A 14,284-nucleotide genomic window follows, 5' to 3' on the forward strand; every position below is an offset into this window, starting at 1 on the left:
TATGGTCCATTGTACCATCTCTTATATTCCACATATCAATGAAACCCATGGGATTGTCTTTCTCCAATTGACTTATTTCACTTAGATTCTTCACTTTCAATCTCTGATTCAGTCCCTTCTATACTTGGATACCACAGAACGTCCTTTATTCCTCAAATAAATTCTCCTCTTTGCTTAAACTAGTTTGATGGTTTTCTGTTTCTTGGAAACAAAACCTCCTAAGATTTGAACCTAGGAAAAAATAAATAAAATTGAAAACCATAGCAATAGTAAGAAAGTTCAAAATACAATTACTAGTTAGAAAACACAACTGAAAAATATTTCCTTCACAATAGCCATGTAATTATGCAGAGAAAACCATAAAACTACTAAGGGAACACCAAAAAATTCATATATAAAAGAAAAACTGTATCCACCAAAAGTAATTTTTATAAACTCATGTTTAAACAATAAAAATCCACATAAAGATCTTGACTCTCTCTAAATTTATCTACAAACTTATGCAACTTCAATCAAATCCAAAAGAATTTTTCTTTGCAATTTATATAATTATATAATTATTATAAAGGTCGTCTGTATGGGGAAAAAGGGTAGGGAGAGATCAGCTATGCACCAAAAAAAAAGAAACTGCCCCTCCAAGAGCTAGGTTCCAGGAATAGAAGCACAGCAAAGAAATTACACTGGTACCCATTCTAAGCACAAGCAGTATTGTGTAAGTTCATCAGTGCAAGGCTCTGGCCAATAGGAGCAATGCTGTGGGCACCAAGCACCCAGAATCATTAGGAATATCTAACACCACCTCAGCACATCTTGGAACATCAAGTGAATGAATGACTAGAAGACAAGATTGTGAAGACTCTTAGAGAATCACCTTTCACCACATCCTCACTTGTGAGCCCAAGGAAAGCATTTGGACAGAGGTTAGGGTTGCAGCTGATGAGACTAAGCTATGGGGGGAAAGGAGACCTTGAGGGAATTGTGACTTGGAAGATACTCTGATGACATCCTCACTCTCCAAGCTGCCCAGCTGTATCACATTTGATCCATGCTTCCACCTGATGTCTGCACCAGTCAGCACCACACCCCATGAATTTCTCATTAAACCATCCCCCACCAACCCCCTGCCATTTCTCTCCATTCTTCTTGCCACCCCTTCTCACATGCTGTCAGCAGATGCCCAAACTACCAATGCCTCTTGTCTCCAGGTGCTCACTCCCATCCATCCCACACACAGAAGCCAGAAAATTGTGTCCTAGACCCTTCTTTCCTCAGATCTTCCCCTGAGTAGGAATAGCCAGGGGAAACCTGAATTCCTCAGACTCACTTCTAAAGAATTCCACAGACTGACCCACCTCAGCAGTCACCCTCTTACCCACTAAACTTCAAATCATCTCTGTTCATGTCCTCTCCCCATCCCAGAGCCCACCCTGCTCATTCCCACATGGAGCCTCCCTTTGCCAGAAATGCCCTCTCCTTATTCTTCCAACCCTATCCACCTTACAACCCAGTTCCAGTCTTGTGTGTTCAGCAAAGCTTGCCTTTCATACTCCAATTCATCTGAATCTTCTCCTTCCTGAGCATTGGAAAATACGTTGGTTATTTTCCTTAAATGTCTATCAAATCATACCACTATCCTAAAAATCTACCAACACCTCCCCAATGCCCATAGCATAAATTCCAATATTCTTGGCATGGACTCCAGGTCCTTCTTGAACTGACCATTACTTACCTTTGTACCCTTATTGTCATTTCCAAATGACTGTTTACAGCTATTCCCAAACCAAAGATGTCCTTTCTCCCTTCTATGTGTTTAGTGTTCCTTCTTTCTAATTGCAAGAAGAACGTATCCCTTGCTCTGTGTTCTTACAGTAACTTGTCATACTTCTTTTTTTAGCAATTTATAGATTCATTATAGTTGTAGCTCTGGAACTATATCTTCTACTAAGAAATATATTATCCTAGCATTCAAAATTATCTCTTAATATATTTCTTAAATCTGTATTATTAGTTACATTTTGGTTAATAATAATGGCTGGTATTCCAACAGTACCAAGTGCCACATATTTTATAAGACCTCCATATACATTAATTTATGCAATTTTTAAAGAAACCTGTGATATAGATTTTATTATTGTCACCTTTTGACATAGGAGGAAAAAGAAGCACAGTTATCAAGTGAATGAACTGTCCTAAAGTCACACAGCAGTGGAGTCAGGATTTCAATCCAAGCAATCTAACTCAGATCCTGTGCTTTTTAACCACTGACTTGTACACTCTTTAAATACATAACACATAAGTGATAGTTAAAAATTAAATATGTCAATCTGTTAGAAGTCCAAGGTATATTTATTCGCTGACAAATACTTCTTTTTAATTGAGATATAGCTGACATACAGTATTAGTTTCAGGTGTCTAACACAGAGATTTACCATTTGTGTATATTACAAAGGGATTACCATGATAAATCTAGCTACCACTGTCACCATACATATACTATTAACTATATTCCCCGTGCTGTACACTGCATACCCATATCTTTTTATTTTATAACTAGAAGTTTGTACCTTTTACTCTCCTTAACTTATTTTCACCAAGTCCTCCAACTCTTTCCCTTCTGGCAACCACCAGATCATTCTCATATCTGTGAGTCTGATGACAAACAAATATTTGTTATAAATGCAAGAACTCCATATTTTTATGATCCACTAGGGAAATTAAGGAAAGTATCCTAGAACCAATCTGAGAGGTCACTCAGAGATAAGAAAGGAATCTTCTAGGAGGATCCAGTTTTTCCAGCCTTAAACCTTAAGATAAGGAGTAACTGATAGCCTTCTTCTATGAAAACCACTTGTTCCTTTCCTATTTTCTGTCTTTTCTGCATTTATTCCTCTCTCTGTTACCTACCACCGGGCATTCCCATCTCTCCCACAGAGCTCGTAAGAAATACCTCCTCCCTCCCCACAATTCTGCCTCACTGAGAGACATGGAAAAAAATGTGATGAACAATGAAAAGCCTCAATCGGCACATGAGCATGCAGATTCTACATTTGTTGACCTGCTGGACTCTGGACTAGAGCAGAACAATAGAATGCAGACAACAGCCAGAGGTAAATGGAAGACAGACTTGATGTGCCAATGTGACTGACCTCAGATGACCTAGTAAAACCTCCATCCAATCACACACTCCCACTTCATCATTCCCAAATGGTACCTCACAGAATCCCAAAATTGTAAAGAGACTTTAAAACTACCAAATTTTGGGCAGCCCTGGTGGTGCAGCGGTTTAGTGCCACCTGCAGCCTGGAGTGTGAACCTGGAGGCCCAGGATCGAGTCCCACGTCAGGCTACCTGCATGGAGCCTGCTTCTCCCTCTGCCTGTGTCTCTGCCTCTCTCTCTCTCCCCGTGTCTCTCATAGATAAATAAAATTGCTAAAAAATATATTTAAAAAATAAATAAAACTACCAAATTTTATGTTTTGTATAATTTTACCACAATAAAAATAAATAAGTAAATGGAATTTATTACCCCCCAAATATATGTGTGTGTGTGTGTATGTGTGTATACTCAAAGCAAACCACCTCATTTACAAATGAACACTTATGGCTTAAAGAGAGGAACTGACTTGCCAAGTATCCAGTGGCTACTTAGAGAATTTGCACCTTGTTTCCAGCCATATCACCGCCCTTGAAGTCAGAAAGTCTGGTGTGGCTTCATTTTGCCTTGAAAGAAGGAAATGGATCAGATGGATCTTAAATGTACTCAAGTGCCTCCAATTCAGCATGAACGCAGTCTCCATTGGAATAGATCATTTTCAAGGTGATGATCTGGTTGGAGAAACTAGGAAAGGATGGAGCACTGGATTCCTCTCTGGGAATCCTGGTCCCTGGACAAGGAAGGTGTTTTGGCTACTATTCCCCACCCAGCTGATTTTTCACTGAAGGACCCAATGAGCACAGTCCAGGTCACACTCAGCTAAGCCCCTCAGAGAATGGTGCTGAAAATATTCAGAGACCTTTTACTCTAACTTCCTCTACTTACAGATGAGATGACAGAGGCTGAGAGATGTTCACTGTTCCCCCAAAGCCACACACTAGATATTTGCCAGGCTACTAACTTAGAAATCAGTGTTCTTTAAACGATACTAAGCTAACTGCTGAAGACACTAAGTGATTGTTGCTACTGTGATTCAAGAATCAGATCTCACTGTGCAGCATTGGTGGTATAGTGGTGAACATAGCTGCCTTCCAAGAATCAGATCTTGTCCCCAAGAACAAAATACCATGTTCCTAGGGGCTTTTCAAAAACAAATAGGTGGTGTCTAAGAAGAATCACAAAAGAGGAAAGTTCAGAGGATCCGGGTCTGAGCTGAAGGACTGAATTCAAATTATATCTGAATTTATATATCTAAAAAAAAAATAAATGCCCCAAGAAGTTAGCCAATTCAAACAATTTAAGATCCTGAGTTTGATGTAGAAAATGTACCTACCCACTGAGAGTCCAAGAGTTCTGAATAAATACTTAGATCTTTTTATTCTTTAAAATAAATTAAGCCACACACTATAATCAAGGGAACAACTTCCCCATGGAATTTATTTTCTCTTGGGTGAAACATTGCCAAAGAAACTATGACTTAGGAAAGGTTTAAAATCTGCTTCAATTAATTAGTTTAGTGAAATTTCTGTAAAGTTCTGACACCCAATAATGAAGTAGTAAGAGAAGAAAGTTGAAGGAAGGACATAAAGGGAACTTGTTTCCAGACTGAACTACTAAGAATGGAAAGGAGAAAAAATAGAGAGGAAAGCAAGGGCCAGGACAGCTGGGCACTAGCTCTGATCATAACTGATTACCTACCTAACTTGAGCACGTCATTCACCTCTTCACTTATCGTTCTCCCCTGACTCTGCTTCTATATAAAATAACAGAACAGAGCTGGATTATCTCCATTGTACCTTCCCACTCTAACATTCATGGACTCATGTACAAGTCACTTACAGTCCCCAGTGCCTCACCCTCTCCTTCAATAATGATAGTGGTAATAACAATATAATCTGTGGGAATTCCCTTAGAAAGGAAATTCCCTCATCCATCCATCCATCCATCCATCCATCCATCCATTCATACTTTCATTCAACAAATAGTACTAGGTCCTTAGCCCATAGAATGTAGCCAAGCACTATTCCAGGTACAAGAGATGTGGAAGTAAAAAATACAAAGTCCTTAGTCTCGTGAAGGTTAAATCCTTCATATCCCTACCAGGACATAATGGAGTTACAGACAGACAATAAATAGAAGTTGATTTGCAGAAAGAAAAATAAAGTAATAGGGAATGGGGGGATCCCTGGGTGGCTCAGCAGTTTGGCACCTGCCTTTGGCCCAGGGCGCAATCCTGGAGTCCCAGGATCGAGTCCCACATCGGGCTCCTGGCATGGAGCCTGCTTCTCCCTCCTCCTGTGTCTTTGCCTCTCTCTCTCTCCCTCTCTCTCTCTCTCTCTATCATAAGTAAGTGAGTAAATAAATAAATAAATAAATCCTTTAAAAAAATAAAATAAAATGATAGGGAATGCTGATGGACATTATATTATTACAGTAGTAAGCAAAGGCCATCGCTTACCAAGATCTCTGTCTGCTATCTTGAGAAGAAAGAAATAGAATGAGAAATGTAAGAAAACCAGTTAGATGAACATCACAATAATTCAGTCAAGAGATGCTTGTGTCTTAGGCCAGGACAGTAGCAGTGAAGGTTTTAAGAATTGGTCAGATTTGGGATATATATATTATTTTTTAAGATTTTGGTTATATTTTGAAGATAAAATGAGATTTGCTGATGTTTAGATTGAGAGGATAAAGAAAGAGAAATTGAGGATACCTCCAAGGTTTTAGACTTCATCAATCAGGCCAGAGTTGCCATTTACTGAGCTGGGAAGGGCTGCGGGAGAGTCAGAATAGCAGGGAATAATAAGAATTCTGTTTGGGGCATTTTACATGAAGTTGCTGTTGGTACACAACCTCAGGAGCTTCCCAGGTGAAATCTGAGACCAGTCCTTATACACAGAGGGCAGGGGGAAACCTTAGAAAGAGACAGACCACTCCAGATTGGTAGGTGGCAGTTTTAATAAGCAAGAGAATGTCCATACATGGCTTGTCTTGGACAATTACAATACAAGATCTCTGCAACCACTTGCCAACTCTTAAAAGTTTATATAGAAATCCTTTACTGTGTTCAGTCACATATACTGTCCAGATGGCCTCCATACCATATTGCTCCTTCAAGGCTGTGTCCTTGGGCAGCTTCTAGCCCAGGGAAGGCAATGTGGAGCACACACTCCCAGGACAGGGAAGTGGGGAACATCTTCCAACTGATGGGGTCCAGCTCTCTGACCAACCAGCAGTCACATCCTCAATGACCTCCTCCAACAGTTGTCTTTCAAAATTCTCAGTAGATTTCATCAAGATGGTGACACAGTTTATTCCCAACCTCAGTCCCCCTCACAAAAAGACCAGCTGGCAACTATCCATACACCTAACACCATTTTGTAAATCCCAGAACCCAGAGGTAAAGTTGAAGCACCCACCAACAACAACAACAGAGGCCAGGAAGTACTGTCTTAGCAAGGTAAGATGAGCATTTTAACCTTAATTGCATCGCCTCCCTCTCAGGCCAGTACAGCTGCACCAAGAGGGGCCCCCTGGGCCTACAGCTTCTCCAGCAGGAAAAAGATAACCTAAGATAGACATGAAGCTTCTGAAGTATTCTGATATGCTTCTCAGGAAGCCCACTTGGATCTCAACTCATGGAGAACACTGTGTGGAACCTACAGAGCTCAACTACTGGAGATGATATAGAGACAGGGAGGGTTGGGTGGGGCTTACAGCACCTGGTGTTCAGATATTAGAGGACCAAGTTTTGGTAGCCACAGAACAGAGATCTCAGCCAGCATCTCTGCTTGACCAGGAAGTTCAGTTGGCAATTCTGCCTAATTCAAATCCATAGTCAATGGGCCAACCAACTATAGAGCCCATTCTATGACTCTATGACCCTACCTGGGTAGCTGAGCAAATTCCCAGCACTACTCAATTGCACAGCACAGTCTCCACCAATCCTTCTGGGATGCAAGGCCATAGACACCCAGCAGTGGTGGAGCACAAACTCCAGAGGGCAAAGGAACAAATTCATAGTTGTGCCCAACTATTGAGCACAGTCTCCAGTCCCACTCCTCCAGGAAGCATAAGCATAGAGACCTATCAGCCATGAGCACATCCTATGGCCTGCCCAAGCAGGGAGCCACGCCAGCAGCCTCGCCCAGTTAGTGAGTATAGCATCTGGCCATGCATAACCAGGGAACCTGATCAGTAACCCTGAGCAGCCTCAGAGCCCAACCTATAGTACCACATAACCATAGAGCTCAACCTACAACCCCACCCAGGAACAGAGTCTAACATAAAGGCCTACCTGACTGCTAAACACAGCCTGTGTCCTCAACCAGGCAGGGAACCAGCCCAATCACAGATCACAGCCTGCATGCCTACCCAACCAGACACTATCTTCACATGACCATGGAGCACAGTCTCTAGCCCCACCCAAATTCAGAGAGTAGCCTACAACCCAGCCTAAAAACAGAGCATAGTTGGTGGCACCTTCCAACTGCAGAGCACAGCCTGAAGTCACACCTGACCAGGATATTCCAAATGTTAAAAAAACAAAACTGTCAACCAAGAATACCCAGCAAAACTGTTCTTCAGAAATAAAGGAGACAGACTTTCCCAAATGAAAGGATTGAAGGAATTCGTCACTGCTAGAGATGTCTTTTGAGAAATGCTAAAGAGCATTCAATAAACTAAAAAGAAAAGGATACTAATTAACATGGTAAAAACATATGACTATGTAAAGATCCTTGATAAAAATAAACATAGTCAAAGTCAGATTCTTGAATATCATGATTATGGTACATAAGTCAATTACAAGTCTAGTTTAAAAGTTTAAAAAAATGTATTAAAAACAACCATAATTGTAATACAGTTAAAAGAGCTGACTCATAAGAGATAAGATCTAAAAGTAGTCATCAACAGGTCTGTCAAGGCCCTAGGACACAGGAGCAACTTTGCCCTGATCTGGAGAAATAGCTATAAGTTTGCAGCAGAAGTAAACACTGAAGTATTTGGACCTGTGCTATCAAATGTAGTCGCCATAGCCACCAACCATATGTAGCTATTTAAGTTGAAATTAAAATAAGTAAAATCAAAATTAAAAATTCAATTCTTCAGGATGCTAAGAATATTTCAAATACTAAGTAGCCACATGGAGGGACTACCATGTATTAGCATAGATACAGAATATCTCCATTATCATAGAAGATTCTATTGGGGGCAGCCTGGGTGGCTCAGCGGTTTAGCACCACCTTCAGCCCTGGGTGTGATCCTGGAGACCTGGGATCAAGTCCCACCTCAGGATTCCTGCATGGAGCCTCTTTCTACCTCTGCCTGTGTCTCTGCTTCTCTCTGTGTGTGTCTCTCATGAATAAATAAACAAAATCTTAAAAAAAAAAAAAAAAAGAAAGAAAAGAAAGTTCTATTAGCAATGCTGACCTAGACCACAGCAGCTTTGGAAAACAGAATGATTACATCAATGTAGGCAGAAACTTTTTTCATCCTATATATAGCTATAAATCCATCGCATTTAGAACAATGCATAGCACATAGTACATGCTCATTAAGACGTATTAAATAAATTATTAATAATAATTTTATAATTATTATATATATTTAATATATAATTTAATAATATATAATATATAATAATATATAATATATATAATAATATATATAATATATAATATATATAATATAATAATATATAATAATATAATAATATATAATTTAATAATTTAATATATAATAATATATAATTATTATATATAAATATAATTAATAATAATAAATTAATAGCCCTGAAATACGTGAATGACTAAACTATACAATTAGACTATTGATATTATCAAGTCATTACAACTTTTATGAAAATTTTTAATTGCTCAGGATATTGATGTGTAATAGACTGCCTGAGAATATATGCCAATCTTTACATCCATTCCCTCTTCCCCTTTTTTTTAAGTTTTTATTTAAATTCCAGTTAGTTAACATACATAGTATGTTATTAGTATCAGGTGTATAATTTAGTGATCCAACACTTCAATACAATACCCAGTGCTCATCACGAGTGCCCTCCTTAATCTCCATTGCCTATCTAGCCCATCCCTCTACCCATCTCCATTCTGGTAACTATCAGATTGTTCTCTATAGTTAAGAGTCTGTTTCTTGGTTTGCTCTCTTTTCCCCCCTTAGCTCATTTGTTTTATTTCTTAAATTCCACATATAAGTGAAATTATATGATATTTGTCCTTCTCTGACTGACTTATTTTGTTTAGCATAATACTCTTTAGCTCCATCCATTTTATTGCAAATGGCAAGATATCATTCTTTTTTATGGCTGAATAATATTCTGTTCTGAATATATCTTTCTTATCTGTTCATCAGTTGATGGACTCTTGGGCTATTCCCAAACTCTCCTTTCTCTTTAGGAACAAAACAGAATACTACGGATCTTGGCTAAACATAACTCCACATAGAATAAAAGATTGCAGTTTCTGGTCTCCCTTGCAGTTATGGGTAACCATGTGATTAATTTTAATCAAGTAAGATGAGAGCAAAATTGCTATATAGTACTCTTGGGTAATTTCATAAAATAAAAAGAGATCCATTTTTTTCTCCCCTTCTTCCATTTCCTGCCTCCTAGGATATAGATGAAATGCTAAAAGTGGTGCTCTCCAATATGGCCTCCATTAGCTATATGTAGTGTTTTTGTTGTTTTTTGTTTTGGGGGTTTTGTTTTGTTTTGTTTTTTGGTTTTTGTTTTTAGGCAGAGGGAGCAGGAGAGAGAATTCCCAAGCAGGCTCCAGACCCAGTGTGGAGACCTATGCAAGAGCTAAATCTCATGACCCTGAGATGATGACCTGAGCCACAATAAAGAGTCAGACTCTTAACTGACTCAGCCACCCATGTGCTCTGCCACGTGTAACTTTTAAAATTTGAGCTTATTGGGCAGCCCAGGTGGCTCAGTGGTTTAGTGCCGCCTTCAGCCCAGGGCGTGATCCTGGAGACCTGGGATCAAGTCCCACGTCAGGCTCCCTGCATGGAGCCTGCTTCTTCCTCTGCCTCTCTCTCTCTCTCTCTCGTGGATAAATAAATAAAATCTTTAAATAAATAAATAAATAAATAAATAAATAAATAAATAAATAAATAAAATTTGAGCTTATTAAAATTCAATAAAATTGAAAATTTAGTTCCTTGTTCTCACCAGCTCATTTCACTGTTCAATAGCCACTACGAATTTGTTCAGCACAGACACAACCCATCTCCAGGATGGCATAAAGTTCTATTGGACAGCAGCGGTAAGGAGCACTAGCAACCCTTTGAGGTCATGAGGCTGAAGCTGTGTCCTGAAGATGTCTGGATTTCTTTCTTTTTTTTTTTTTTTTTTGAGGTCTGGATTTCTAATAATATTGTCAGACCTCTACAACCATGCTGGACCTTCTACCTCTGTACATTTTTACTTCTATCTCATTAAGTTGCCTTTTTTATTTTCTGCTACATGCAGTGAAAACTACCTTTTAAGATTAAGTAATAAATGAGAAAAAAGTACAAAATTCTATAATGCAGAGAAGCTTGCAACACTCTCCTAACTTTTCTTTAAAAAGATTATTTTATGGTTATTTTAATTTTTTTTTTAAAGCTCAGAATCAACAGTTGAGAACTAACTACATGTCTTCAGTGCTAAGTGGTATAATTAGACTGCTTCACTTCTGTGAATTGAGAAGTTGTTTTTGACATTTCACAACATTCCCTGGCTCTTAAACAATGGGGGAAAATGCTTTCCTTTGATTCCTGTGTTTTTCCAGTGAGACCAGAACAAAGCAAGTAATTAGCTCTCAATAGACCCACCAAGTCTCAACCTTCAGTAAGTAAGGTAATCCCTGAGAATTCTGATGATTCTGTTAGTGTAGCTGTTATCTGCCCCTGCAGAATCTAATGGCTCAGTTCACTGATGATGTTATTTTCAAAGCTCTCAGCAAAGAACCCACACATGCACATGAGTAAGTGGCTCCCACCACAGCCCACATCCTAACATCCCAGCCTTCTATGATACAAGCAGGGCATTGAGAGAAAGAGAGGGGAGCTCGACTGAGTTTAGTTCTGGACTGCATGCTTTAAAATATATGTTAACAGAGTATAAGCACATTCAGCATAAAAGACAATAGGAAGGCTATGTTATAGTCTTTTTTCTTGAAATATATTTGACGCACAATATAGTCAATGTCTATTTAACAAACATTTATTGAGCACCTACAATGTACCAAATTCTGTGCTAGGCCTTAAACGCAATTAAGTGACAGAATGTTGAATCCAAAGAAGCCTCAAAACAAAAGGATTGAACAGTCTTTAAATGCTTGAAAGCTTTTTAGTATGCAGTCAAGGCCTATTCTTAGTAGCTCAAAAGGACCAAAAGAAGACGTGTGTGTACAGACATGTAGTCATTTTGCAAAATAAAATCAATGACCAGCAGCAATAATAATGATGATGATGACTAATATTTATCGAATCCATGGTCAACTCTGTACCCTGTTATTTTCTAAAAGCTTTAGATATATTATTATACCTAATACTCAGAATAATCTTTTATTATTAAATCTGAATAATAATAATTCAGATTATTAATGCTATTAATAATCTTATTTTAACTGTGCAAAAGCACATGTCCAGAGAAGTGAAATAGCTTAAATCTTGGGTTGTGGATATAGGCAATTGGAACATCCTACTAAATTTTAGAACTTAAACTCTTAAATTTTTAATAGGAATAAATGTGCTCTTCACCATGAAAGTGTTCAGAAAGAATAAGTAAGAAGTGATATAGAAAGGACAGTACATGGGGCACCTGGGTGGCTCAGTGGTTGAGCACCTGCCTTTGGCTCAGGTCATGATCCCAGGGTCCTGGGACTGAGTCCTGCGAGCCTGCTTCTCTCTCTGCCTATGTCTCTGCCTCTCCCTCTGCATCTTTCATGAACAAATAAATAAAATAATAAAAAAAACTAAAGAAAGGACAGTACATGGGCATAAAGGGTTAATTTAACAAACACTTATGAAGGACTAGCTATATGCATATTTAGAGCCTCAAAGAGGGGACAGTGAATAGTCTTGTCCTTGGAAAAAAAAAACATACAAAATAATTACAATTAAAGTGATAAGGGTAATGATAAAGGGATACAAATATAACCATGGACAGGAGACACAAATTCAAACCAAGGATAAAGGAAATGATTTTAACCTAGGTCTTAAAGAATGTATAGGATTTTGCCATATGGAAAACGATGGTAAAGTTATTCTGGGCAAAAGAAGTATTTTCTCAGGGCTTGACGATGGCCTTCCATGGCCATGATTATTGGAGAAATGGGAAATATTTCCTGGTACCTTCAAAACCACTATTCAGGGGCAGCCACCGTGGCGCAGTGGCTTAGTGCCGCCTGCAGCCTGAGGTGTGATCCTGGAGACCCAGGATCAAGTCCCACGTCAGGGCTCCCTGCATGGAGCCTGCTTCTCCCTCTGCCTGTGTCTCTGCCTCCTCTCTCTCTCTCTCTCTATCTGTGTGTGTGTGTCTATGAATAAATAAATAAAATCTTTAAAAAATAAATAAAAATAAAACCACTATTTATCTATATGGTCAGTCAGAACCTAAGGAGAAAGAGACAAGTCCCTAAGGCGTATGTGATACTCCATCCCTCTGCAAGGAAGCTGCCTGAGTTATTTCACATGATCCTCAAGGAGAAGTGGAAGGATGGAGTCCAAATGCAAAGCCAGTCTTTGTCATTCTAAAGCCAAAGGAGCAATTTTATTATTCTCTAAACTGCAATGATATGAGTCAGTTGGGTGAGGTGGAGTTTTGGAGACATGGAAGGATATATGAGGTCACCAAGATGAGGAAGGAGCAATTAAGTCACTGTTGGCCAACACAATAACCCCCCTCCACAAAGGTATCGGTGCAGCCAAGCTTGGATAATGGCCAATTAATGATCAATCTCACTGGGATCATAATACCAGAGGCACAGACTGTCTCATCCTAGTTCACCAAGAAACACCAATAAGCATGAAGAGAAATGAACTTGGCATGGCCACAGATTAAAGGACAGAAGTCTGGGATATATACATGCATGGACACTATACCCCCCCCCCTTCATTCTTCAAGTTAGGTCTAAAAGAATTTTCTACATTCTGTGTTTATTTATATTTGGAGAAGGCTAAAAGTTATCTTTTTATTAAAATGTTGACTTCACATTTCCCTACTGCCTACTTTCTCTACTGCCAAAAACCTATGCAATTTTGATTTTTTTTTAAATTTATGGATGCTGGACATTGTGAAAAGGACCTATAGAGGTTTTTGAAGAACAACCTTTACCAACATGTCACAAGAACTGAAATTGACTCATGGATTTTTTTTGTACATTTTTAAATAAATTTATTTTTTATTGGTGTTCAATTTGCTCATCCCGTCAAGTGCCCACCTCAGTGCCCATCACCCAGTCACCCCCACCCCCCGCCCACCTCCCCTTCCACCACCCCTAGTTCGTTTCCCAGAGTTAGGAGTCTTTCAAGTTCTGTCTCCCTTTCTGATATTTCCCACTCATTTTTTATCCTTTCCCCTTTATTCCCTTTCACTATTTTTTATATTCCCCAAATGAATGAGACCATATAATGTTTGTCCTTCTCGGATTGACTTAACTTCACTCAGCATAATACCCTCCAGTTGGAACTGGATTTTCCCCATTCTCACTGGTGTGAGGTGGTATCTCATTGGGGTTTTGATTTGTATTTCCCTGATGGCCAGTGATGCAGAGCATTTTCTCATGGGCTTGTTGCCATGTCTATGTCTTCTTTGGTGAAATTTCTCTTCAAGTCTTTTGCCCATTTCATGATTGGATTGTTTGTTTCTTTGCTGTTGAGTTTAATAAGTTCTTTATAGATCTTGGATAGTAGCCCTTTATCTGATACGTCATTTGCAAATATCTTCTCCCATTCTGTAGGTTGTCTTTTAGTTTTGTTGACTGTTTCTTTTGCTGTGCAGAAGCTTTTTATCTTGATGAAGTCGCAATAGTTCATTTTTGCTTTGTTTCTCTTGCCTTCATAGATGTATCTTGCAAGAAGTTGCTGTGTTCAAGTTCAAAAAGGGTGTTGCCTGTG

Source organism: Canis lupus, chromosome 18, assembly GCF_011100685.1.
Source record: "Canis lupus familiaris isolate Mischka breed German Shepherd chromosome 18, alternate assembly UU_Cfam_GSD_1.0, whole genome shotgun sequence".
Taxonomy (NCBI): Eukaryota; Metazoa; Chordata; class Mammalia; order Carnivora; family Canidae; genus Canis; species Canis lupus.